The sequence below is a fragment of the Hippichthys cyanospilos genome, chromosome 6 (assembly GCF_059441005.1).
Source record: "Hippichthys cyanospilos isolate Australia breed blue-spotted pipefish chromosome 6, RoL_Hcya_1.0, whole genome shotgun sequence".
In the NCBI taxonomy this organism is placed as follows: domain Eukaryota; kingdom Metazoa; phylum Chordata; class Actinopteri; order Syngnathiformes; family Syngnathidae; genus Hippichthys; species Hippichthys cyanospilos.
This window is the reverse complement of record NC_142374.1, coordinates 22,494,717-22,518,533: the sequence shown is the minus strand read 5'-3', so window position 1 is coordinate 22,518,533 and position 23,817 is coordinate 22,494,717. Positions and strand designations below refer to the sequence as shown.

At 39.2% G+C, this 23,817-nt stretch overlaps 1 protein-coding gene and 27 non-coding genes across 28 annotated transcripts in view; 6 read left to right on the top strand and 22 right to left on the bottom strand.

Annotated features, from left to right (window-relative positions):
• The first annotated feature begins 886 nt into the window (after window positions 1-886).
• Window positions 887-1,027, top strand: LOC148422839 (U4 spliceosomal RNA). The gene has a single exon (XR_015866021.1). It is a non-coding gene; the product is annotated as a U4 spliceosomal RNA (small nuclear RNA).
• A 540-nt stretch (window positions 1,028-1,567) lies between these two features.
• LOC148422838 (U4 spliceosomal RNA) lies at window positions 1,568-1,708 on the top strand. Its single transcript, XR_015866022.1, has one exon. It is a non-coding gene; the product is annotated as a U4 spliceosomal RNA (small nuclear RNA).
• A 656-nt stretch (window positions 1,709-2,364) lies between these two features.
• Window positions 2,365-2,505, top strand: LOC148422837 (U4 spliceosomal RNA). Its single transcript, XR_015866025.1, has one exon. It is a non-coding gene; the product is annotated as a U4 spliceosomal RNA (small nuclear RNA).
• An 826-nt stretch (window positions 2,506-3,331) lies between these two features.
• On the top strand, window positions 3,332-3,472 carry LOC148422836 (U4 spliceosomal RNA). Its single transcript, XR_015866023.1, has one exon. It is a non-coding gene; the product is annotated as a U4 spliceosomal RNA (small nuclear RNA).
• Window positions 3,473-4,180: 708 nt separating this feature from the next.
• LOC148422835 (U4 spliceosomal RNA) lies at window positions 4,181-4,321 on the top strand. The gene has a single exon (XR_015866024.1). It is a non-coding gene; the product is annotated as a U4 spliceosomal RNA (small nuclear RNA).
• Window positions 4,322-5,120: 799 nt separating this feature from the next.
• The window catches only part of shisal1b (shisa like 1b), a 70,104-nt gene continuing 51,407 nt past the window's right edge, over window positions 5,121-23,817 (top strand). Inside the window, exons 1-2 of the mRNA XM_088418350.1 lie at window positions 5,121-5,247; window positions 5,315-5,407. The gene's annotated coding sequence lies outside the window, so the exon portion shown is untranslated. The remainder of the gene's footprint in view (window positions 5,248-5,314; window positions 5,408-23,817) is intronic.
• trnan-guu (transfer RNA asparagine (anticodon GUU)) lies at window positions 11,435-11,508 on the bottom strand. Its single transcript has one exon. It is a non-coding gene; the product is annotated as a tRNA-Asn (tRNA).
• On the bottom strand, window positions 13,284-13,357 carry trnan-guu (transfer RNA asparagine (anticodon GUU)). The gene has a single exon. It is a non-coding gene; the product is annotated as a tRNA-Asn (tRNA).
• Window positions 16,077-16,150, bottom strand: trnan-guu (transfer RNA asparagine (anticodon GUU)). The gene has a single exon. It is a non-coding gene; the product is annotated as a tRNA-Asn (tRNA).
• Window positions 16,281-16,354, bottom strand: trnan-guu (transfer RNA asparagine (anticodon GUU)). Its single transcript has one exon. It is a non-coding gene; the product is annotated as a tRNA-Asn (tRNA).
• trnan-guu (transfer RNA asparagine (anticodon GUU)) lies at window positions 16,484-16,557 on the bottom strand. The gene has a single exon. It is a non-coding gene; the product is annotated as a tRNA-Asn (tRNA).
• trnan-guu (transfer RNA asparagine (anticodon GUU)) lies at window positions 16,686-16,759 on the bottom strand. The gene has a single exon. It is a non-coding gene; the product is annotated as a tRNA-Asn (tRNA).
• trnan-guu (transfer RNA asparagine (anticodon GUU)) lies at window positions 16,901-16,974 on the bottom strand. The gene has a single exon. It is a non-coding gene; the product is annotated as a tRNA-Asn (tRNA).
• On the bottom strand, window positions 17,101-17,176 carry trnan-guu (transfer RNA asparagine (anticodon GUU)). The gene has a single exon. It is a non-coding gene; the product is annotated as a tRNA-Asn (tRNA).
• trnan-guu (transfer RNA asparagine (anticodon GUU)) lies at window positions 17,302-17,375 on the bottom strand. Its single transcript has one exon. It is a non-coding gene; the product is annotated as a tRNA-Asn (tRNA).
• Window positions 17,499-17,572, bottom strand: trnan-guu (transfer RNA asparagine (anticodon GUU)). The gene has a single exon. It is a non-coding gene; the product is annotated as a tRNA-Asn (tRNA).
• trnan-guu (transfer RNA asparagine (anticodon GUU)) lies at window positions 17,694-17,767 on the bottom strand. The gene has a single exon. It is a non-coding gene; the product is annotated as a tRNA-Asn (tRNA).
• Window positions 17,897-17,970, bottom strand: trnan-guu (transfer RNA asparagine (anticodon GUU)). Its single transcript has one exon. It is a non-coding gene; the product is annotated as a tRNA-Asn (tRNA).
• On the bottom strand, window positions 18,089-18,162 carry trnan-guu (transfer RNA asparagine (anticodon GUU)). The gene has a single exon. It is a non-coding gene; the product is annotated as a tRNA-Asn (tRNA).
• Window positions 18,288-18,361, bottom strand: trnan-guu (transfer RNA asparagine (anticodon GUU)). The gene has a single exon. It is a non-coding gene; the product is annotated as a tRNA-Asn (tRNA).
• On the bottom strand, window positions 18,485-18,558 carry trnan-guu (transfer RNA asparagine (anticodon GUU)). The gene has a single exon. It is a non-coding gene; the product is annotated as a tRNA-Asn (tRNA).
• trnan-guu (transfer RNA asparagine (anticodon GUU)) lies at window positions 18,976-19,049 on the bottom strand. Its single transcript has one exon. It is a non-coding gene; the product is annotated as a tRNA-Asn (tRNA).
• Window positions 19,167-19,242, bottom strand: trnan-guu (transfer RNA asparagine (anticodon GUU)). Its single transcript has one exon. It is a non-coding gene; the product is annotated as a tRNA-Asn (tRNA).
• Window positions 19,364-19,437, bottom strand: trnan-guu (transfer RNA asparagine (anticodon GUU)). Its single transcript has one exon. It is a non-coding gene; the product is annotated as a tRNA-Asn (tRNA).
• On the bottom strand, window positions 19,561-19,634 carry trnan-guu (transfer RNA asparagine (anticodon GUU)). The gene has a single exon. It is a non-coding gene; the product is annotated as a tRNA-Asn (tRNA).
• On the bottom strand, window positions 19,753-19,826 carry trnan-guu (transfer RNA asparagine (anticodon GUU)). Its single transcript has one exon. It is a non-coding gene; the product is annotated as a tRNA-Asn (tRNA).
• On the bottom strand, window positions 19,943-20,016 carry trnan-guu (transfer RNA asparagine (anticodon GUU)). The gene has a single exon. It is a non-coding gene; the product is annotated as a tRNA-Asn (tRNA).
• On the bottom strand, window positions 20,134-20,207 carry trnan-guu (transfer RNA asparagine (anticodon GUU)). Its single transcript has one exon. It is a non-coding gene; the product is annotated as a tRNA-Asn (tRNA).

Sequence of the window (23,817 nt, the reverse complement as noted above, 5' to 3'; positions counted from 1 at the left end):
TTTTCGACGAAAGACTCATGCAGGTTAGTAAAAGTGGTCGCTAACACGTCTTTAACTAGCAAGTCAGACTGGTCTTTAATTAGCACTTTCGTCGCCTAAAAAACGTTTGTGTTTATGGCTAATTTGTATTACATACGTGCGATTTTTTTCTGTCTATCTTTTTTACGTGTTAGTTACATTTGTTTTATTTAACATTATATACCCGAAGGCTTGTAATGAAGGATTAACGTGTTCGTTTTATCAAAGTCAACAGCGACCTCTAGTGTTAATTTGCAAACATGGCGTAGTTGGTGCCATGGTGAGTACGTAAATGTATGTGATTTGATTTGGTAGTACAAGAAAAATTCCAGTGTTCGGTCGACTTCTGAATGTCCTAACATTTAAATCGTCGATCAAATGTTATTAGTTTAGAAACGTAATGGCTGATTAGTAAATTCAAACGTCCTGGCATTGTGTTTTGCGCATGCGTACCTTTGATTTCCGGTGTAGGCGAAATTGTAACTATCCCAGAATGTGTAGTTTTTCCGCTTTGCTCGTGTTTACCCGAAACAAAGCGACGCACCTCAAGCCATTTGTTTTAATATTTGATTGCGTTGCGGGTTCCAGCCACATCATACCCGAATTATTTTATGTCGTTACCGAAAGCCAAGCTCAATCGTGAAACAGTTGGAATGGGAAGTCCCAGAATGCATTGCAAAACAAAGCTAGTTTTACGTTTTTTTTTAACTGTACTCGAAGCCAACATTATACGAGATGATACTCGAGTGGAATACAGTTCAAATTTTGTAAGCATGAAAATCCTACGGCCGGTTTGATAGCTCTAAAAGACCGTCACTATGAGATGTAGGCTTGGGAATGACAACTCAGATGTTAGATGTAGGAAGTCAGCTTTGCGCAGTGGCAGTATCGTAGCCTATGAGGTTTATCCGAGGCGCGATTATTGCTAGTTGAAAACTTTACCCAATACCCCGCCTTGACGACTTGAAATATAGTCGGCTATGGCAATTTTTGACGGTCTCTACGGAGACTAACCTACATGTGAAGAATAAAATAGTGACGTTTATTGATCTTGAAAATATTCCCGATTCAGGATCCTACTACAGTGCAGTTTACATTGTCCCGTAAAGAACTAGATCAATCTTCGTCCCATAATACATTGCGTCTTTCTTTGCATCAATCGAGTTGCTGTATGTCGTTTTAAGCTAGCAGAAAGTGTTTTGCAGGAAGTTTCTTCCAAAGAAGTATGAGTTATTAAATCGCAAGTTAAGCATGCACGACTCGATTTTAGTGGGTTAAACCACGGCGAGTCCCACAATGCATTGCGGCCTTGCGTTCGAAATATGAATGTAAATTGGAAACGATTCCCGAAATGTCTCGATGGTGTATTGCTAGAAGAAATGTAGCAGTTTTGTGAATGTGAAGAATTTATGTCAATGTGGATTTGTTTATTTTATTATTTTTTGGGGTGTGTGGGGGGCACCGTTTTGACGCTAACCCTGTTGGCGAAGACCGTTACTGTCGAACGTATGGCGGGTGGTTACTTGACTGTTGTTACCACAATGACGTCAGCTTTGCGCAGTGGCAGTATCGTAGCCCATGAGGTCTATCCGAGGCGCGATTATTGCTAGTTGAAAACTTTACCCAATACCCCGCCTTGACGACTTGAAATATAGTCGGCTATGGCAATTTTTGACAGTCTCTACGGAGACTACCTACTGAGGTTAAAATAATGATTCAATTTTGCAAAATTAGTGTGTGGGGCTATATCGATATGCATATATCTTGACTAAATCTGTATTTACTTATTTGTCTAAATTCAATGGGATGAGTCACATTGATACTAATGTTTTTATTAAAACTCAATCTTTCTCATTCAAAGTGAAGTCGTTCAGAAGTCTATCCATGAATGTCTCATCATCACCTATCTTTCGTGTCATTAAAGGGGCAATGTGCAAGATTTACAGCGTTTTTCATTAAAAAGTAATCAAATACATTATTGTACATTTCAAAAATTTGGCTACAACAGTACGTTGTAAATGTAATCCTAGGTCTAGTTATCATTAAATGATATTACATGGGGGTGGCACTCCTCCAGAATCTACCATGTCTGTCATAGGAACGGACAATGGTGAATGCAGCACCTCCTGCTGTCCGTAATGAAAACAGATTTGTTTTACACATTGTCCCTTTAATTGATAACCTTGACTTTAAAAAAAATACAATACTTTTATACAATAAATGTCTACAAATCGTCCAAAATTGCGTTGGGGTTTGAGACAATTATAAAACACCCATTTGAGCAGAGACCGTCAGTGTGGAGCGTATGTCGGGTGGTTACTTGACCATTCCTGCCATGTTGATGTCATCTTTGCGCAGTGGCAGTATCGTAGCCTATGAGGTTTAACCGAGGCGTGATTATTGCTAGTTGAAAACTTAACCCAATACCCCGCCTTGATGATTTGAAATACAGTTGTCAATGGCAATTTTTGACAGTCTCCATGGAGACTAATTTTTGTGTCAAAGACAATTATCTAGCATAACATCTGTTTATGGATATTCAATAATTAATATCACAGTTTGGTTGTATGTATCGTCTGAAGTATATGTGGATGTGATGGGGCTTTTGACTCCTCAAATTAGACATTTACTACAAGGAGTTCTTCAAAAGAGTGGCTCAGATTTTAGTTTTTTGTCATATTTTAAAGCATCAATGTTTAACTCATAAAAACAAACTCTACGGTTAGTCATACATTGCTTATTGACTTTTTGTAAAGACTCAATCCCCATCATTCACAGTGGATAGCCATTCAAGACACCATCAATCTCAGGCATTAATTGACAACCTTGACATTTTTGAACAGAATTAGGTACTTTTTTTCAAATGAAGGCCTCTAATTCCAATTTAGTCTTTTTTTTTTGCAGTATTTGCGAAATTATTTAAGAACTCATGTTTAAAAAGGGCCGTTCACAAAACAGAGTTGTTAAAAATGGCTCTTATTGGTTGGTTATTTTTTTTTGTCTGCATATTTTAAAACAATATTTTCCGCGTAAAAATAAACAGTCATACAATTTATGTTTTTATGAAGACTTTAATAAAGACTCAATCATTCACAGTGTTTATGAATACCGCATCATGAATCTAAAATGAAATTAATTGATTACCATGACATATGATTAATAGAATACAGTATGTTTTCCATCATAAAAGCATGTCATTTTTCCAAAATTGTGTTGGTAATGGAGGCAGGTATACAACACCCGTTTGTGCAGAGACCGTCACTGTGGAACGTATGTCGGGTGGTAGCTTGACTGTTGCCACCATCCAGATGTTATCTTTGCGCAGTGGCAGTATCGTAGCCTATGAGGTTAACCCGAGGCGTGATTATTGCTAGTTGAAAACTTTACCCAATACCCCGCCTTGATAACTTGAAATATAGTTGTCAATGGCAATTTTTGATAGTCTCTATGGAGACTTATTATAGTGGTGAAGACAATAATCAAATTTGTGTTGTTTATTAATTTTTAGTGATGAGTAATATCACCTTAGTTTATCCTTTAGTGCTTTTGAAAACATTTAAGGAAGCGAAGACTGAACCGTTAGATAAAAACAGTTGTTTTTTGGGGGGGTTTATTTTGTGTGCTTTTAGAAACATCATAAAAGTACTTATAAAAGTAAACACTTTTAACACAAAATTGTGTTGGTGCAGGAGACAGGTATAATAGTAACAATGTGGCAATTTTTGACAATTTTGATTATTGTGTTCTTGAAAACTATGGCGTTTTATCTCAATCTTATTAATGAACACTTCATAAATGATTTTATCTGTATCATTTGCGCAAGTATTTGAGGAAACAGATTGTACCAGTTATGGGATTTTTGGCTCTTTACCAAGAGCTGTTCACCAAAAAAAACGTTCAAAAGATTTTAGAACATTTTTTTGTTTGCATGGTTCATGAACGTCACATTCTTAATGTACTGTACAGTGGCATTAATTGATAACCTTGACAATTTTTGAAGAATGCAATACTTTTTCTATGATAATGGCCTGCAATTCTTCCATAATTGTGTTGGTGCTAGAGACAGGTATAAAACTTTAATTCCCTCCACCCATTTGTTCCGAGACCGTCACTGAGGAACGTATGTTGGCTGGTTACTTGACTGTTGCTGGCAATTCATTTTATCTTTGCGCAGTGGCAGTATCATAGCCTATGAGGTTTAACCGAGGCGTGATTATTGCTAGTTGAAAACTTTACCCAATACCCCGCCTTGAAGACTTGAAATATAGTCTGATATGGCAATTTTTGACAGTCTCTATGGAGGCTAGTATTCTTGTCAAGTTAAGGACATGATGCAAGTAACACCAGCAGTAAAGCAACCTATAATGTAGTTGATTAGATCATTCAAGATAACCCTAACCCTCATATTTTTATTTTTTTTATCTAGTATGCTTTAATTAGCTTTGCTATTTATGGAAGGACAAAAAGCATAATTGTTAAACTTTTTACCCAATAGTGATCTTTCATCACTTTAAATACATAAAAAAAGAATACTTTTTCCAAGACCGGAGTATTTGGCTATGGCAATTTTTGATATTAATACTTATATAAAATATAATCTCTTGAAAAATTGTGAAAGGAAGATATTTCACAGTGAAGTTGTGACTGTAAATATAAATTCTGGTCAGCATTTACTATTCAATAATAATAATAATAATTTTGCTCCCATTCTTATTTCTATTAATACATAAACTCCTGTTTATTGCTAATTTTATTGATGAAGGCAAATGCAATAGCAATTTATTCAATTCACACTTCATCTTTAAACCAATACTGCCATCTAGAGGAGCAAAAAGTAATAAAGGTGCTTCACAAGGCTTCATTTTCCCAGCAGTAGGATGAACTGCAAAAACCGTAATTAAAATTGGTCATGCTCCCAATTGCTTTCAGCATAGGCTGTAGTATATTTACTGACCTGTAGGGGGCAGTACTGCTCCATTCAGTCACATCCCACCACCTCGTCACTCCTTTGAAGTGCATCCTGAACAGTTTGTACCGTCTCAGCTTGCTATTCATTTAGCCCGTGAGCCACACGTAGAGAACACGTGTGTAAAATATAATTATATCATATTAACTGAGATTGTAGTTCAAGCTTTGGAAATTAAATGGCAACATGTGGCTTTGTTGGCCTTAAGCCAAAGCTTTGCCAAACAAGAACACGTTGCAGCGCACCACGGGATTAGTTTCTAGGTAACCATGTGACCGTGCAAACCATCGCTATGGAAACCAGTGTATCCATTCAGTCTCTCGTTCGCAGTCTCCAAGTTCGTTGAGGAAAATGCGATGCGGCCTTTTCTCGTGAATTGGTTTTGGTGTTTGGATCTGACAAGTCGTCATCAATCAAAACCAGGTAAAGTATGCGCGGTTTTCAATGCGAACAATGTGAATTTCTGATGCATTTAACTCACTCACTGCCATTGATGATCATAGCCAGCAAAGATCCCTTTTAACTGCACAGCAAAGGAAGTCAAAAATGCAAATATAACTTGGATGGCAGTGAATTACTTAATATTAGCAGCCATTTTTAGACTCTCCTTTAGCCAAACGGAGGAAAAAAATTGAGGGAAAAAAAATTCTAAGTAGTCACAATTGAATGTCCCAACTCTTAAAAACATGTAAAAATACAAGTTTGGGATTGAACGAGTTCAAATTTCTTTCAAGTAAATAAAACAAAATCGCGCCAAATGTCTCACCTTAATACTATCAGGATTGATTGGATTTCAAATTCAAAACATTGCATTAATCAGTACTCCTATGCGAAAAGGGATTCTTGCAAGAGGACCAATCACAAGTCGCAAACTGATGATATAATTCACATACCAATAACAGTAGCACCCACCACGATACGTAAACAAACTTTGATGTGTTAAGTCTGCGGAGTACCCGACTCGCTTCGTGCGTTTATTAGCGCGCCGCCTGTGCTCCATTTAATAGAGTAGCGGCAGCGGGGCTCAGCTGTGAAATCCTAACAATGTACATTATTTTTGGGGCGGCCCCATCCAGTGTGCGACCTCTGACTCCATTGGGTCACAGCCCCCGTGTCTCATCTGTTTTTTGTCACTTGTCATCAAGTTCGACTTCATCCAAGTCGCATGAGTGCTGTGAGAGGCGAGATCTAAAAATAAACATCATTAGTGACTACTTTTGATCTAGTTTTATAAGTCGTAATCCCATGATTGGAAATTAGGCATATTCAAATAATTCTTTCTTTCTTTCTTTCTTTCTTTCTTTCTTTCTTTCTTTCTTTCTTTCTTTCTTTCTTTCTTTCTTTCTTTCTTTCTTTCTTTCTTTCTTTCACGCTTTCTTGTGCAGTATTTTGAACATTTTCGACTCATTTTCTTCCACATCTTTTTTTATTTTAGCCAATAGGTGGCGCACTCCTGGTTGCTGGTTGGACACAATTCCTTTTTTTTTTCCGTCCCTACCCGACCTGTATCTGATCTTTTGATGTCAGGGTGAACGACACAGATCGGACTTTTTCAAATGCGACCCAGGCCATTTGGGTACTGAATCCGATACGTATCCGATCTTTTGACATGCAACTCCAGTCTGAACGACCAGGTGGCGTTCATCCAACTCATAACTCATAACAAACAAGCAAACAGTTTTAATGTATTATATATATATATATATATATATATATATATATATATATATATATATATATATATATATATATATATATATATATATATATATATATATATATCATTTTTTATGCTATTTAATTGTATACATGTATATTATATATAAGTAGCACTTACTATACTATTTTATTAGCAATTTTTAATATGTAAATACAATTTTGATGTTTTTTCCTGGGATTTTACACGCATTCGTTAATTACCATAGCGTTTTATTGCCCGCCGTACGATGATTTGGCCTTCCGATCCCAACCCTTGAACGGATTACTTTCTTACGGCGAGGGTCCACTGCTCTGAAATAATCAAATAACTTCTACTAATACATCTGTCTACTTTTCAGTTTCAACATTCCTGGCTACCGATTCAAACCGACCTACCATCTACTCTTGTTTGCCCGTAATTTCCTGTCTTATTGACTTTCAAGCGGGAGCCATCAGGAAACTTGTCCTGATGATGCCGGTGGTGAAAGATGGCGGAAATGAAGTCCCTACCGCAAAGCACTTTGTGCCTTTACAAAAGCGCCTTCCTGCGTCGCTCTAATAAACAAATTGAGCCCGTGTGCTTTGAAAGGTCGTGATGCAATTATCCCCACTGTGTTTCTTTCCGAGGAATCGGGACCCGCCCGCTCTGAAAATCGCACACATCGTTTGTGTTATTAACTTGAATAACGGGGGCGGTCAATAGCATTTTCTGTATGTACTCTACACAAAGGACCTCAGCGTCAGTGAGAGGCTTGACCAGAAAGTAGATCTTTTGACCGCTTTCGAAACGTCAATGGAAGACTCGGCGGGTTGCTACAAGCCTATCGAATATCTGTCCAAAATGTCAACTTGCGTATGTGACTTCATCTATGATGTATGAGCGCGCGCACGATTAATGCAGCCCGCGCGCTTAAAAAAAGCGGCTTCATCGGCACAGATATGAGCCATGTCTCATTTTGAGTATGATAAAACACCTGAAGACGTATTAATAGGAACTGTACTTCTGAGGAAAAAGCTCAAATGAAAGTCGGTCCATTTGCGGGTCCAGAATCACACAGTGTGAAATAACAACGCCATCTGGCCATACTTCTGTTTCTATTGTATGAATAACAGCATCGGTAGATCCCCTGAGAAATCTCTTTTAGAATGACATCGAATCCTCTTTTCATTTTGATTTGTACAAAATTCGGATTTTAAAGTGAGGATTCTGACTATGCTCAGACTTGTCAATTTAAAGCATCAGTTCTAACTTTAAAGTGAGACATTTGAGAATAAAATCCAGTGTGAGAATTCTAATAATTTTCCTAATTCTGAATTCTCAGAATTCTTACTTTTAAGTCTGAATTCTGATGTCATTTTCAGAATTCTTAAAAGTCAAAATTCTGACTATGGTGAAGATTCCGCCATCATAATTGTTCATTTAAAGTGTCAGTTCTCACTTCAAAGTGAGAATTTATACAATAAAGGCAGAATTAAAAGAAATCTGACTAGAGAATTCTGACTCCTTACAGTTCTCAATTTAAAGTAAAACAATTCACTTTAAGTGATAATTCAGTGAAGACTCCTAAGTCCCAACATTTGAATTTAAAGTAAGGATTCTGACTTTAAAAATTGAATGAAAGAATGTGTATCGTCCAAAAAATTTGCTATATTTTATGCCAATTGATTGGAGTACGTTAACCCCAGTAGTGGCTAAAGCATTTTTTTTGTTGTTGCTAAAGCCGCATAGGTGCGACAAATTAGCTTGACGCAAGTACACTTTGCCTCTTATTCGGATGATTGATGAAACCGATGCTACCGGATGGTGAGAATTTTCTTCGAAATAATTCTCACCCAAACCAGGAAATCAAATACAACGAAAGTGTGAAGAGTCGTTGTAAGAAATCTTAAACGTTCTCTCTAGAAATGACAGTTTCCGAGAACATAAACATCGTCACGCGGATGTGTATGTTTTGTGTTTCTATTTAGCTCCCGAGTATCTGGAAGCTCGGCAGTTCGCTGACCTCCCTCCTGTTTTCTTTGGCGCTCACTTAAGACATTAGCGACTCTCGCGGCCTGTTGCCCGCGGTGCTTTTCTTCTCTTCGTTTTGCCATTCCGCGCTTTGGCTAGCTCCGAAGTCCCAACGAATAATACGCGAGAGGCTTCGTCTCATCGTTTCTCACTTGATTCACTGCCATCCTTCGCAAGGCCCAAGCTTTTCTTCGCTTAAGTTAGCAGGGACGGATCCGCGACATAATACAGCGCGCATTTGAACGAAGGACAATCCCCATGTCAGGATTGCATAAATCTCACAATCAAAGCTTCAAGCGGATGGAAAAAAAATGCTCTCGTGCTAAGAGAAAACGCGCGGATAGTAGTTGCTAAGGAACTGCCGAGGTGTTGGCGTCGGACACTGATAATTATACTACTAGAACGTGATTATGCGTGAATAATTTAACCGGCGTGTGATGGAGAGACAAGAGCGTGCGGCGTGTTCCCGAGTAAAGCCCGCTATGCCCGAATAGGACTACGGAACGTTAACCTTGCCAGACAGTGTGATACAACTGCCGTGGCTGGAGGAAATGACGGTCTGCATCAGATTTCATCAGGAGATGCAGCAGACAGATAAGCGGCGACACGTAGTTAGCAGACTATTAAATAGCGGCCACGGTCTTTTAATCAACTCGTTCACTCCCAAAGATGTATTTTTACGTGTATTTCAAGAGTCTTGGACATTCCGTCCCAGGTACTTTATTTAGCGTATTTTCTGCTCTATAAGGCGCACGCAAAAGCCTTCAATTTTTTCAAAAGCTGACAGTGCGCCTCATATTACGGAGAGTTTACATTTTTTGGGGATGAAAAAAAAACAACCTTAATTGCCGTGTACATTTTTAATCTTAGCTCGGCATTTCAGTTTTAAATGACAAGATTTTTATAACACCCCGTTTGTAATTTTTTATCTGGTATATATGCTCCAATTTTGGAGCAATTTATATGGGGTCAAGGCGCAAAAACGGCAAATTATTGTAAAAGCTCGATATTATAAAATAAATCCAGAAACTTTTTAAATCAACAAAGTAATATGTTTTAAGGTTTTTGGTTGCAATTTGAATTAAAAAAAACTTTCATATTTAATTGAATCACAATTAGATTCTTTTAAACTCTTGATTCATCTTGGCATTGAGCTAAACATTCTTTTAATGTAATCAAGTCATTTTTTTCCCCATTAAATAGATAATACTAAAATAAAACCGCTGTTCATTCATTTTGTGAGTGACCTGAGTTGTGAGAACGCTTATATGATATCAATAAAGTTTGACTGACTTCTCTTATTGTTTTGTTGACATTCCTTTTAGTGCAGCTCCATCTTGTGGATGCATTATACAACCCCAGCCACTACTGTAGCTTCTATTCTATGCGCCTTATAATGCGGTGCACCTTAGATATGAAAACGGTTTTAAAATAGGCCATCCATTTAAAGTGCGCCTTATAATCCGGTGCACTTTTAGTGCGGAATATACAGTGTTTAATATTTTTGCCAGAAACTATATAGAAACCCTCCTAGGTACACTAATATTTGGAAAACAAATCTGTAAATTAATACCTGTGATGTCATGCCGTTTTTACTCATCCATTATAAATATATAGAGCGTGCGTTTAGCCTCAAGTTGTTGTTGCCAGGTGACGTTTTGGAGCCATTGTTCGTAGAGGAACTCTGCTAATATTGCTAATGCCGATTAGCATGCTACTTAAGCTACTTAATTAGAAATGACAGACAAGCACTTTGTATGTGAGAACTATTTTTTGTAATTGCTATCAACAACCTGTCCTCACAAGTGCTACTAGACACAAATGCCAAGTTTTAAACACTATTGAGCAGCGCCCGTGTCTCGATTCTTGTTAAATCGCTAAAAGTGTCCTCGACACCCATCCTCTCAGATAACAAAAATTTGACATTAACATTTAAATTGATGGCTGGCATTATGAGAGAGATTACTGACAAGGCCGTTTATTTGCTCACTCAAAACCTTGTCGAAAAGAAAGTCAACCCACTTGCGTTGACGAAGCGTCTAAGTGGATTTATCAGCAGGCCATTGAAGGTCGTCTGCCGCTCGGTTATTGAGCGACATTAATCTAGGCAAATGCCAGCCCAGAAGGCGCGGGTCGGATGGCCCACGGCGCCGCGTTTATGACAGACTCATCATTTTATGGTCGTTTGATTGCCTGTTTGTTATGCATGGCTGCCACCAGTGATGAGAAAACGAAGCTTTATGAAGCATTTGTGATATTTTTTAACGCCTCTAGATAGTGCTCTTGCTTTCGAAACGAATGCTAACGCGATGGAAATGTATTTAATTTCAATTCCGTTTTCAAACTAAGCTTACCATGTAAAGGAGAAAAAACATCAAATGTGCTTCATGAGACATCATCCTTCCCATCACTGGATCGATTAGTAATTAAAAAGCCAATTTTTAAAATATTGTACCTCCTCAAATTAAAATGCTACCATAAAACAATGCTGTAATCAAAGCATTGTATTTTAGCACCGTTTTGTAGTCTAGTAAGCCTTAAAAATAACAAGTATTTCTGAGACACATATAAACAAATTGCAATTGAAGTGCACATGTGCCAATTTGGGGTTTTTAATACTATATGATAGTTTAAATCACGGAGGGAAACGAAATAAATATAAACTAACTAAATTCAAGTTAAATGTGACATTTTGAATCACGGAGAGAAACTAAACACATTTCATGAAATAAAAAAACGAACGTCCCTGGGTGGGCTCGAACCACCAACCTTTCGGTTAACAGCCGAACGCGCTAACCGATTGCGCCACAGAGACGTGCAGACTCACGGTCAAATTTAGCCTTGTGTTCCTTTAGCATGCGTGTCATTTGATAAAAGTTTTGCAGCATGCCACTACGTACAAACAAATATTATTTGTTGACATATTGTCATATTTAGTTGTAATTCGTGATGCTTATTCTCTGTAAGACCGTACTGCGAAACGGCGCCGATTCAGGAGCACAAACACACACGAGTGAACACACAAACAGACGCAGCAATGTCCTCGTTTCGTCGGAACATTTTCTCAAAAGTCTATTGTAAAAACAAAAAAAAAATCTCCATAGGGTGGCCAGGATGTATTTTCCATATAAATATGTAGTTAATAAAGACGAGACAAGACACAAATCCCACAAGATGAGATAGGTTAGACAAGTTGAGGTTTTGGCAAAAAAAAAGAAAAAAGAATACATATCAAATCATCTCCAATATAGACATTTTAGTTTTTAAAGTGTCAAAAAAAACAAATCTAAAACAGTGCTGTGCATTTCATGTTTGGTTTAATACACTTTGGAACTACATCTGTAGTGGTATTTCTTGCCATATTTTATATTACAGTATATTCAGCAATTCCATAATATATGTTGTGGGACATCTGTTTTATTTTATCTGCATGCAAAATTTGACAAAATCAAATCATTCAACAAATAGTCAGAATAATGTATTTTAACAATAAATTGCTACATGTTCCATTCTATTTTCTCCTAATCTTAAAAGAAAAATACATTGTCAGTGGAAACCCTGTTAAAACGTTACATTAGTAGTAATTAAGATTAATAGTGATGGAAAAACTAAGCACTTGATATGTTTTTGTTCTTGTGGTGGTAGTTTTACTTTAAGTTTTGCTTGAAATGTAATGCATTTGCTTTCATCTTCAAAGCAAGAGCTCCATCTAGCGGAGTTTAAAAAAAAAAAAAGTGCTTCACGAGGCTTCGTTTCCTCATGTTTGAGGATTATGACAAAGTAATATTTCATTCTTGATTTGGCTTGAGCCACCAACAGTTCACTTAAGAGGCCGAAGTGATAACCAAATAGAATTATAATATAATAATCTCTTTCGGATATGTTAATCCACACTAGATCATCCTATAAAAGCCATTTCATTACCGTAATGTGTGAGTATTCAGCCCACCAAATACGAGTGATATATGGAAGCTCTTGAAGTTCAAATTAATCCAAGCTACACTTATGTTCCTGGATGACAGGTTGACACGATTTTCCGTGTAGTAGCAGTGAACATTTTAATGATTCAACGAGCTGACAATGTCATCGCTCAGCTGGGGGTTTGCCGCTTTTCTTCATCGTCTTTTAAGTTCTACGCTTTTTTTTTGTGCCTTTAATCTTCTCAGTCCCAAAAGAATCGCAAACAGAGAAAAATTGGATGAGTTCACAAATTGATCACTGCTAAGTACCGAGCTTTCAGTGAAAATCAAAGGCGATGACAAAAGGCTTTTCCACATCAATCACTCGTCTTTAATTTCTTCTTCTTTGGTATCGATTTTCAAATGGGACCACCTGTCGCTGCTTGTCCGTGTTGTTGTGGCGCTCTAAATTCTTCCAGCGGTTTTCGTTTTTCGCTCAGTGACCCCGTCAATTTCACCTCTAGAAAGAGTCTAAAATACCAGCGGCTGACATTTCGCTTTCAGCGTAAATGTCAAGGATAACCACGGTCAAAAGCTACGCCATTGAAAACATCTAAGTTCACTGTAGCTGACGACATGGAAGCGCTGATGAAAATTTAACCACGGGAAGAATTGAAAAAAACAAGTCCTTCGTCCCTGGGTGGGCTCGAACCACCAACCTTCCGGTTAACAGCCGAACGCGCTAACCGATTGCGCCACAGAGACTTGTGAAGCTGAAAGTGTTGACAGCTAACGCCGCGCTCAAATCCAAATGCAAGCTGAGTTCAAAGACCAAATTCAGATAAGACTCTTATCTTGAACTTGTACTTTCAGTCAGGGAATTCAACTTGTCGTATAAATCCGGCAACGTATTCCCCAAAAAGGATGAACCTGTGTATGGGACGCGTCCTTAATTTTTAGGGTAAAATAAATCGAGATTAAGATTTTCCACGTTGTGAGCCATCAGTGAACGCAGCGCCAGTATAATGTTGAATACGCAGTTGTTTTTTCTTTTCCTCACGACGCAGCTCAAGTTCATTTTGCCGTAAATACTTGAAGTTGCGCGCCATCCATCTTCACCAAACTTTTGATTGTGTGTATATACCAAAAAACCACAATTAAGGCATTGTCTACACCTAGCCGGGGTTTTTGCAAACTGGCGGTAAATGTCTAATCACGCTCCTCTTTTTTTTCCGCTAAAGACACAGATATCGATTGCGTCAGAAGCTAGAGTTCTTTCTGATTGGACACGTCAGACGCAAAAGGTCTTTCCGATTGGACGGAATTTGGTGACACTACTGCCGCCTAGCGGCTTGACATGCTTGCAAATAAATGAAATTCCACTCTTTTGGATTTGTGTAGCATTGTCAAAGTCATTTGGAGGGAGGGAGTTTTTTTTTTTTTAAACACAATGCGGTTTTAAGTGAGCCTGTTAACATGTAGACAAGGCCTAATTAATGAGTGAAATTGAATAGCTTTTCGTGTTCTCTAACAGGTGCACGCAGCTTCGTATTTGAATAACCTGGAGACCATAAGCTTTTCATGTTCATCTCCGTTTTAGTAATATTACTGTGTGTGAACAAGGATGGACTCGGGTGTTGGTTCAGTCTGCTCACTTCTTTTATTGAAAATCGCTGCTAACAGCCAACTTTTAGCTCATCCCATTACAGTATTATTGGAAGAATACGGTCAAAATGCACACGCGTCAGAATTCGGTTTATGCGGCTAAGATAACAACAATCAAAAGTGCTTCATGAGGCTTCGTTATCCCATCACTAATATTTGACCAAACTTTGGCATTGATACTATACTAGATGGATTTTGCAGCTGTGCCACTCTCATCAAGCCTCGGGGTTTGATTTGAAAATGTGCATCACGACACTGCACAGTTGGTCTGCACAAAATTTGTCTTGAGCCAAGGCCATCTGGTCCCACATCTTGCCTTGCTTCCTCCCCCGTGTTCTTTCCTCAACTAGTTAGTGAAGAAAAAATTGGGGCAGGTGTGCAGATGCTGGAGGACTGGAAAGACCCCCCCCCCCCCCCCACATCAAACCGAATTTAATCAATATTGAAATCAATCAATCAATCAAATTTGCAGTTTCTACCGATCACGTTTTAACAAACCAGGTTGTCTTAAATGTAATGTTTTAACCAGCAAATATTGCTAATGTGGATTTGATGTCACTTTGTTTCATAAACCAAATTGGGAATATCTGATTAAAATCTCAGTAATATTTCTAGAGTACAGTGTAAAACATTTTTAATATTTAAGGAAAAAAAATCTCATAATGAAACTGAGATTTTTTGCCACTCATTTATTTTTGATTGGCAACGTGTTTGATTTGATCCTATATTTATAATTGTTCTTTAATCAAGCAAAAAGATTTGTTTTTATTTTGTTTTCCACAATAACCGGTTATTTTGATATGATTTTCAGGAGGATATACAAATACCAAAATATTTTGACAGCTGCAGCCCTATTCTATCCAATATCGTAATAAAAAAAAATTCTTATCCATTGTGCACAATAATAACATCAACATGATCTTGATTAGTTGTCTTGTTTTACTACAGCATACTTGTTGTCTCAATTGTTTTTCGCAGTTCTCCTCTCAAACGCATAACAACGAGGATATTAACAATGTGTGGACTATTTAAATATGCCTAGTGGATAACTTAATTCTCTGAGCAGCTAAAGGTCAGCCGCATAGCAACTTGGCTGCAAAAATGACAGACAGAATATCAAATAGGCAAAGTAACCACGGAAATTCTATTTTTGAAGATGTTCGTGTTGATGATTTGCGAGAACGAAAACCTACTGTAGAATGATGGTGATGGTTTCTGTCACCATTCATTTCAATGCCTGAGGTACATTGAATGGAATTTTACGGAATACATTTTACGTGAGCAGAAAGAATCCACGGCTGGCTGATAGGTGCTAAAAAGGGAGTCATTCGCCAGATAATGAGAATCGCTCCGTAGAAAATGTTCCGCAAATGTCACCGATGACGTCGTACGAGAGCGCCATTTTGCCATTTACTCTTTCGGGCATTGAGTTTCGTCTTATCTCGTAACGTTGGGGTCATGTTAAGGGGCTGTTGACATTCGGGTCAAACTTTTTGTTTCAAACAGACAAAGTGAACCATTTCTGACTGATTGCGCTACAAAGACGACCTAAAACATCATCATTTTTTAGATGTACATTATATGGCCATAAACAAAATCTCTCTCATTAATGAATGAATGAATGAATGAATGCTTTATTTCAAAAATGTGATTATACAAAAAAAAAAAAAAAACGAAAGCGACAGATTCGCAACCGATTGTGATTTTATACAACGCAGCATTCAGAAATTGGGGTGAATGTAAAATCTCTTCTCTAAGGAGCAGAGACACAACAGGTTATGATTATACACAAAAATAACACTTCAGACAAACAAGTGTGCGTCCCTGGGTGGGCTCGAACCACCAACCTTTCGGTTAACAGCCGAACGCGCTGACCGATTGCGCCACAGAGACACACAAGAAGTGGAATAATCATAATTTTTTACAGTACTGTATATGTTATGCTTTATTATTTATTTATTTTTTGGGGGGGGTGATAAATGTAAAATCTCTTCTCAATGTAGCAGATACACAACGGGTGATGCGTCCCTGGGTGGGCTCGAACCACCAACCTTTCGGTTAACAGCCGAACGCGCTGACCGATTGCGCCACAGAGACACGCAAAACTGGAATAATCATAATTTTTTATAGTACAGTATATGTTATGCTTTATTATTTATTTATTTTTTGGGGGGGGTGATAAATGTAAAATCTCTTCTCAATGTAGCAGATACACAACGGGTGATGCGTCCCTGGGTGGGCTCGAACCACCAACCTTCCGGTTAACAGCCGAACGCGCTGACCGATTGCGCCACAGAGACACGCAAAACTGGAATAATCATAATTTTTTACAGTACAGTATATGTTATGCTTTATTATTTTTTTTTTTTTTTGGGGGGTGATAAATGTAAAATCTCTTCTCAATGTAGCAGATACACAACGGGTGATGCGTCCCTGGGTGGGCTCGAACCACCAACCTTTCGGTTAACAGCCGAACGCGCTGACCGATTGCGCCACAGAGACACGCAAAACTGGAATATTATAATTTTTTTATAGTACAGTATATGTTATTCTCTATTTTTTTTGTGTGTGTGTGTGTGTGTTTGGGGGGGGGTAATAAATGTAAAATCTCTTCTCAATGTAGCAGATAGACAATGGGCTATGCGTCTCTGGGTGGGCTCGAACCACCAACCTCTCGGTTAACAGCCGAACGCGCTGGCCAATTGCGCCACAGAGACTCACGAGAAGGGGAATTATCATAATTTTTTACAGTACTGTATATGTTATTCTCTATTTTTTTTTTTGGGGGGGGGGGTGTAAATATAAAAGCTCTTCTCAATGTAGCAGATACACAACGGGCTATGCGTCTCTGGGTGGGCTCGAACCACCAACGGTTCTCGGTTAACAGCCGAACGCGCTGACCGATTGCGCCACAGAGACACACAAGAAGTGGAATAATCATAATTTTTTACAGTACTGTATATGTTATTCTCTATTTTTTTTTTGGGGGGGGGGGGATAAATGCAAAATTTCTTCTAAATGTAGCAGATATACAACGGGTTATGCGTCCCTGGGTGGGCTCGAACCACCAACCTTTCGGTTAACAGCCGAACGCGCTGACCAATTGCGCCACAGAGACTCACAAGAAGGGGAATTATCATAATTTTTTACAGTACTGTATATGTTATTCTCTATTTTTTTTGGGGGGGGGGGTGTAAATGTAAAATCTCTTCTAAATGTAGCAGATACACAACAGGTTATGCGTCCCTGGGTGGGTTCGAACCACCAACCTTTCGGTTAACAGCCGAACGCGCTGACCGATTGCGCCACAGAGACACGCAAAAACTGCAATATCATAATTTTTTACAGTACTGTATATTTTATGCTCTATTTTTTTTTGGGGGGGGGTGTAAATGTAAAATCTCTTCTCAATGTAGCAGATACACAATGGGCTATGCGTCCCTGGGTGGACTCGAACCACCAACCTTTCGGTTAACAGCCGAGCGCGCTGACCGATTGCGCCACAGAGACACCCAACAAGTGGAATATCATAATTTTTTACAGTACTGTATATGTTATTCTCTATTTTTTTTTTTTTTGGGGGGGGGGGGGGTAAATGTAAAATCTCTTCTCAATGTAGCAGATACACAATGGGCTATGCGTCCCTGGGTGGACTCGAACCACCAACCTTTCGGTTAACAGCCGAGCGCGCTGACCGATTGCGCCACAGAGACTCACGAGAAGGGGAATATCATAATTTTTTACAGTACTGTATATGTTATTCTCCATTTTTTGGGGGGGGGTGTAAATGTAAAATCTCTTCTCAATGTAGCAGTTACACAATGGGCTATGCGTCCCTGGGTGGACTCGAACCACCAACTTTTCGGTTAACAGCCGAATGCGCTGACCGATTGCGCCACAGAGACACGCAGAACTGGAATATCATAATTTTTTATAGTACAGTATATGTTATTCTCTATTTTTTTTTTTGGGGGGGGGGGTAATAAATGTAAAATCTCTTCTCAATGTAGCAGATACACAACCAGTTATGCGTCTCTGGGTGGGCTCGAACCACCAACCTCTCGGTTAACAGCCGAACGCGCTGACCGATTGCGCCACAGAGACTCACAAGAGCGGGAATATCATAATTTTTTACAGTACTGTATATGTTATTCTCTATTTTTTTTTTTGGGGGGGGGTGTAAATGTAAAATCTCTTCTCAATGTAGCAGATACACAATGGGCTATGCGTCCCTGGGTGGGCTCGAACCACCAACCTTTCGGTTAACAGCCGAATGCGCTGACCGATTGCGCCACAGAGACACACAAGAAGTGGAATATTATAATTTTTTATAGTACAGTATATGTTATTCTCTATTTTTTTTGTGGAGGGGGGGGGGGGTAATAAATGTAAAATCTCTTCTCAATGTAGCAGATACACAATGGACTATGCGTCCCTGGGTGGGCTTGGACCACCAACCTTTCGGTTAACATGCGCTGACCGATTGCGCCACAGAGTGTATGTTGTGTATGTTCATCCAGCGAGGATAGTGATGCGGAGAACCAGCAGATCGGATCTCGCAGAACCATCAGAAGCCAGGCCATAGGACAGCTTCCATTAGATGGTCCTCTTAAGCCTGTCTGTGGACAGCGGAAAACCACAATGTTATTCTCTATTTTTTTGGGGGGGGTGTAAATTTAAAATCTCTTCTCAGTGTAGCAGATACACAACGGGTGATGCGTCCCTGGGTGGGCTCGAACCACCAACCTTTCGGTTAACAGCCGAACGCGCTGACCGATTGCGCCACAGAGACACACAAGAAGTGGAATAATCATAATTTTTTACAGTACAGTATATGTTATTCTCTACTTTTTTAGGGGGGGTGAATGTAAAAGCTCTTCTCAATGTAGCAGATACACAACGGGCTATGCGTCTCTGGGTGGGCTCGAACCACCAACGGTTCTCGGTTAACAGCCGAACGCGCTGACCGATTGCGCCACAGAGACACGCAACAAGTAGAATATCATGATTTTTTACAGTACAGTATATGTTATTCTCTATTTTTTTTTTTTGGGGGGTGTAAATGTAAAATCTCTCCTCAATGTAGCAGATACACAACAGGTTATGCGTCTCTGGGTGGGCTCGAACCACCAACCTTTCGGTTAACAGCCGAACGCGCTGACCGATTGCGCCACAGAGACACCCAACAAGTGGAATATCATCATTTTTTACAGTACAGTATATGTTATTGTCTTTTTTGTGGGGGGGGGGAGGGTGTAAATGTAAAATCTCTTCTCAATGTAGCAGATAGACAACAGGTTATGCGTCTCTGGGTGGGCTCGAACCACCAACCTTTCGGTTAACAGCCGAACGCGCTGACCGATTGCGCCACAGAGACACCCAACAAGTGGAATATCATCATTTTTTACAGTACAGTATATGTTATTGTCTTTTTTGTGAGGGGGGGGATAAATGTAAAATCTCTTCTCAATGTAGCAGATACACAACGGGTGATGCGTCCCTGGGTGGGCTCGAACCACAAACCTTTCAGTTAACAGCTGAACGCGCTGACCGATTGCGCCACAGAGACACGCAAAACTGGAATAATCATAATTTTTTACAGTACTGTATATGTTATTCTCTATTTTTTCAGGGGGTGTGAATGTAAAATCCCTTCTCAATGTAGCAGATACACAACAGGTTATGCGTCTCTGGGTGGGCTCGAACCACCAACCTTTCGGTTAACAGCCGAACGCGCTGACCGATTGCGCCACAGAGACACACAAAAAATGGAATATCATAATTTTTTACAGTACAGTATATGTTATTCTCTACTTTTTTTGGGGGGAGTGAATGTAAAAGCTCTTCTCAATGTAGCAGATAAACAACGGGCTATGCGTCTCTGGGTAGGCTCGAACCACCAACCTTTCGGTTAACAGCCGAACGCGCTGACCGATTGCGCCACAGAGACACACAACTAGTGAAACATTCTCATTTTTTTCTATGCACAGCATATGACATTTAACATACAGCATAGTTTTCAATCTCCAGTCCTCAAGAGCTGGTACCCTGCACGTTTTCCGGTTTTCTCTCCTCAACACACCTGAATCAAATGATTCGCTCTTTCAAAAGCTCTACAGGAGCTTGTAAATGATCCTAATCAGGTGTGTCTGAGAGAGAAGGTTAGAAAATCTCATTCAGTTTAGTTACAGAGCGGGATGCAAAGTTCATTGATGTGCCTTGGAATCGGATTTTGACTGAGCTACCAGAGAAGTCAAGCAGCTTATCGTGACACGGAGTGCATACAAAAGGCAGAACCACACCGGGGCCTCCAACAGGTGCACGTACTTTGATTTAGTGGAATGCTGCAAGAGCTTTATTGTCACCAAGATAATTATTCAGGCTATGCTTTGTTTAAGTCTGTAATGGAAATGTACCACAACAGGCAGCCAGACACGAGTCACAGTAGAATACAAAATAGAAGCTGCAAGGCCAGCCGCTATCTGGCCTTGTCACTTTTATTAAGCAGCATGTATTTTTTTGTGAAATATACCTCGTGTGGTCAGAAAAAAAAAAGCAAGCAGAAGAAATGACCGTGCTTTGGTTGTGGAAACCCCTGATAGAGACGGAGGTAAAACCCCCTTCCTTGGTAAAAGCCGCAGCCAAACATGAGTCATACCTGCGTGGGCTTGAACCGTCAATCTTTCGATTAATAACCAAGCATGCCTCGTATGATTATATGATTTAAAACATTTATCCGGGAAACGCAAACGTTCACATAACAGAATGAATTGAATATGCGCCGCATGGCCAAACCTTCAATGACTTCACAAGTGACGTTCCACATTGTCAAAATAAACTAGCAAGCGACCAAAGCCAAAATGTTTGAAGGACAATGCACTTGACACGTTCCTGCTGGTTTCAATTTTGCGATGATGTGTGATTGTCATGGGTGATCATGTCAGACGAAAGGAGAGAACAAAGGGAAAACCTTTTCAACTACTCAAGGGAGCAACCAGGGAACTCCGTTCCGTTCTCGGGTTGTCATAGTAACCCATTAGCCCATGGGAGGTTAGCCTCCTTAGATGCTTTTGTTTTCATATGTACATGATGCGCAACACGCATATGATTTAATCCATGTTCCCAATCTATTATCTTTTTATATATATATATATATATATATATATATATATATAAAATCAGTGGTGGTCGGTGCGTTTCACACTTATGCCTTCAGTGATGTCCGACTCAAAAAAAACACCCCTTATAACACCATAATCTGTAAAACCTCGACTAGAGAAATCATATACAGGTGCACACACATTACTAGGTGTTGCATCACCTTCATTGTGTGCAACACGGACTATTTTCCGAAGCAATAAACATCAATAAACCCGCGTCAGTAACTGAAAGTTATCACTATGATGCTGTCAAAACTTGAAAATAAAAGGGAGTTTAAATTTATTTGTCCACAAAGTTTTATTAAGTCCACCAAAAGCAAGCAAGTGTACGCTAAATTACAAATCACAGTTTTATAAGATGATTTTATTTATTTACCATTAATTGAATATGAACAAAATCAAATTACAAAAACATATTAAAATGAAAAAAACAAAATCATATATTTTAATTCACTTGAAAAAAGGCAGAGAATGACCACTCTACAGAAGCACAGCACACAGCGATTGTTGCAGCCAAACGGCCAAGCTTGGTTGACCCGCAAAGCCCTGCTTCCCATGCTCAGTATCCAATCACAGAGCCAATATATGTCACGTTCAACGTGAGGCTTTCTAGCTGGCCTTAATGTTGCCATCAACTATGTGCCCATTCACTCACGGTTGAATCCGAAAGCCTCGGGCAGATTTCATACAGCCTGGTGACACAAGTTAGCTGAAATATATATATATATATATATATATATATATATATATATATATATTTATGTATGTGTTGTGACACATTGTGATAGGAGCATGGCACTAGTAAACTATGCATACATGCAGCTGAGCATGTGTACCGAACGCAATTAGTGTAGCACCCTTATCAAAACAATGTTTCGTGTAAATGTTAAGCCTCACGCAAATAGACTCGTAAATAAATTTGTCTTTAAAAGACAGCGTGAATATAGCTGACTGGATTCCCCCCAGTTTGATCACGAACGACATACAGCCAATCATTTCCACCGGCGCCAACACGTCTAGAAGTCCTTCTCAACTCTGCACACTGTGTTATCTCCGTTTGGACAGCTGGCTTAATAGCCGCGTGGTCGCCATGGAAACGCGCGCGATTTCTGACAGCCAGAAGAAGCGAGACTCCCAGCCGTTGTTATCATGTGAATGCGTTCTGATTCCGTGGACACAATCGAAGGTATTTCCCTCAGTCCTCCTTGATTGCCATACTAACAACTGCCACTTGTGTTTTAAGGAACAGACCCGCAGGCACATCTTTACACTAGGACTGGCTCAGAACTATAAACTGAGCGTGACCCCCTTCTGAAGCACACACCTCTAGCAGAGAAACAGTAATATACGTTTTGTAGGTAAGCTGTTTTTTGTTTTTCCAGACCAAGTAGGGCTGCATGATTATGGCCAAAATAATAATCACGATTATTCACCATGTTTGCTCAAACATGTCTATTTATTGCCATTTTTTTAAACCAGCAGTATATAAACGAGGCTTCAAGGCTTGATACTTACAAATAATAATAAAAAACTAAAATAAATAAAGTAAAAAATGATAGAAATAAGACATGGCGGGCAAGAGAAACCTATGCTAATTAGCTAATGCGTATAAAACCCTAGGTAAAAACATGAAAAATCATATATACGTATTACAAATTGGTAACAAAACAGCATAGTAAGTGCTACTTATATATAATACACATGTATATAATTAACTCACACAATGAATAAAAAATATGTATTGGAAAAATTCAATTTTATTTACCTTTTGGAGTGACGTGACTTGAATTCTGCTCATATTCCCTAGGGAGGGTAGCCTAGCTTAGCCTAGTCTTATTTGTATTTCTTAATTATCTCCAGCATGGTTTCCACACCAATCATCTTATCATTTCTCCCTTTAACGTCAATAGCAATCTTGGGACCCATAGCTAACTAATTAAAGTTGGAATTAAGCAATAAAATGCACAATAAATACGATATTGTAAGCACTCACACGAGATCAAGTCTTTAGCATGTCAGCATCTTAGTGACACAGTGACGCCGACCAATAGCAGACCAGCATCTTAGTGACACGTTGCAGCGCAAGCAGTTTGACGCAACCAGATAATAAGAGCAATTTCCGACCAAACGCCTGAAGAGGGAGGCAAAACAACATAAACACAGCCAACCCCACAGGTCTTGACAGTTGTTGATGCCATATAGTGGGAAAAACGCCTTAAAGACAGGACGAAAACTTTATATTCCACCTCGTAACGTGAAAAAAAGGTAAGTCAGGGACGCCGTAACCAGGGGGTCCACCACCGTATTACGAAACATTCAATATTTTCTGATACCTGCCTTCACGTATTCCCAATTGAGAACACCTGATGTAAAACATCCCTTGGTGTTCCAAATATGAGC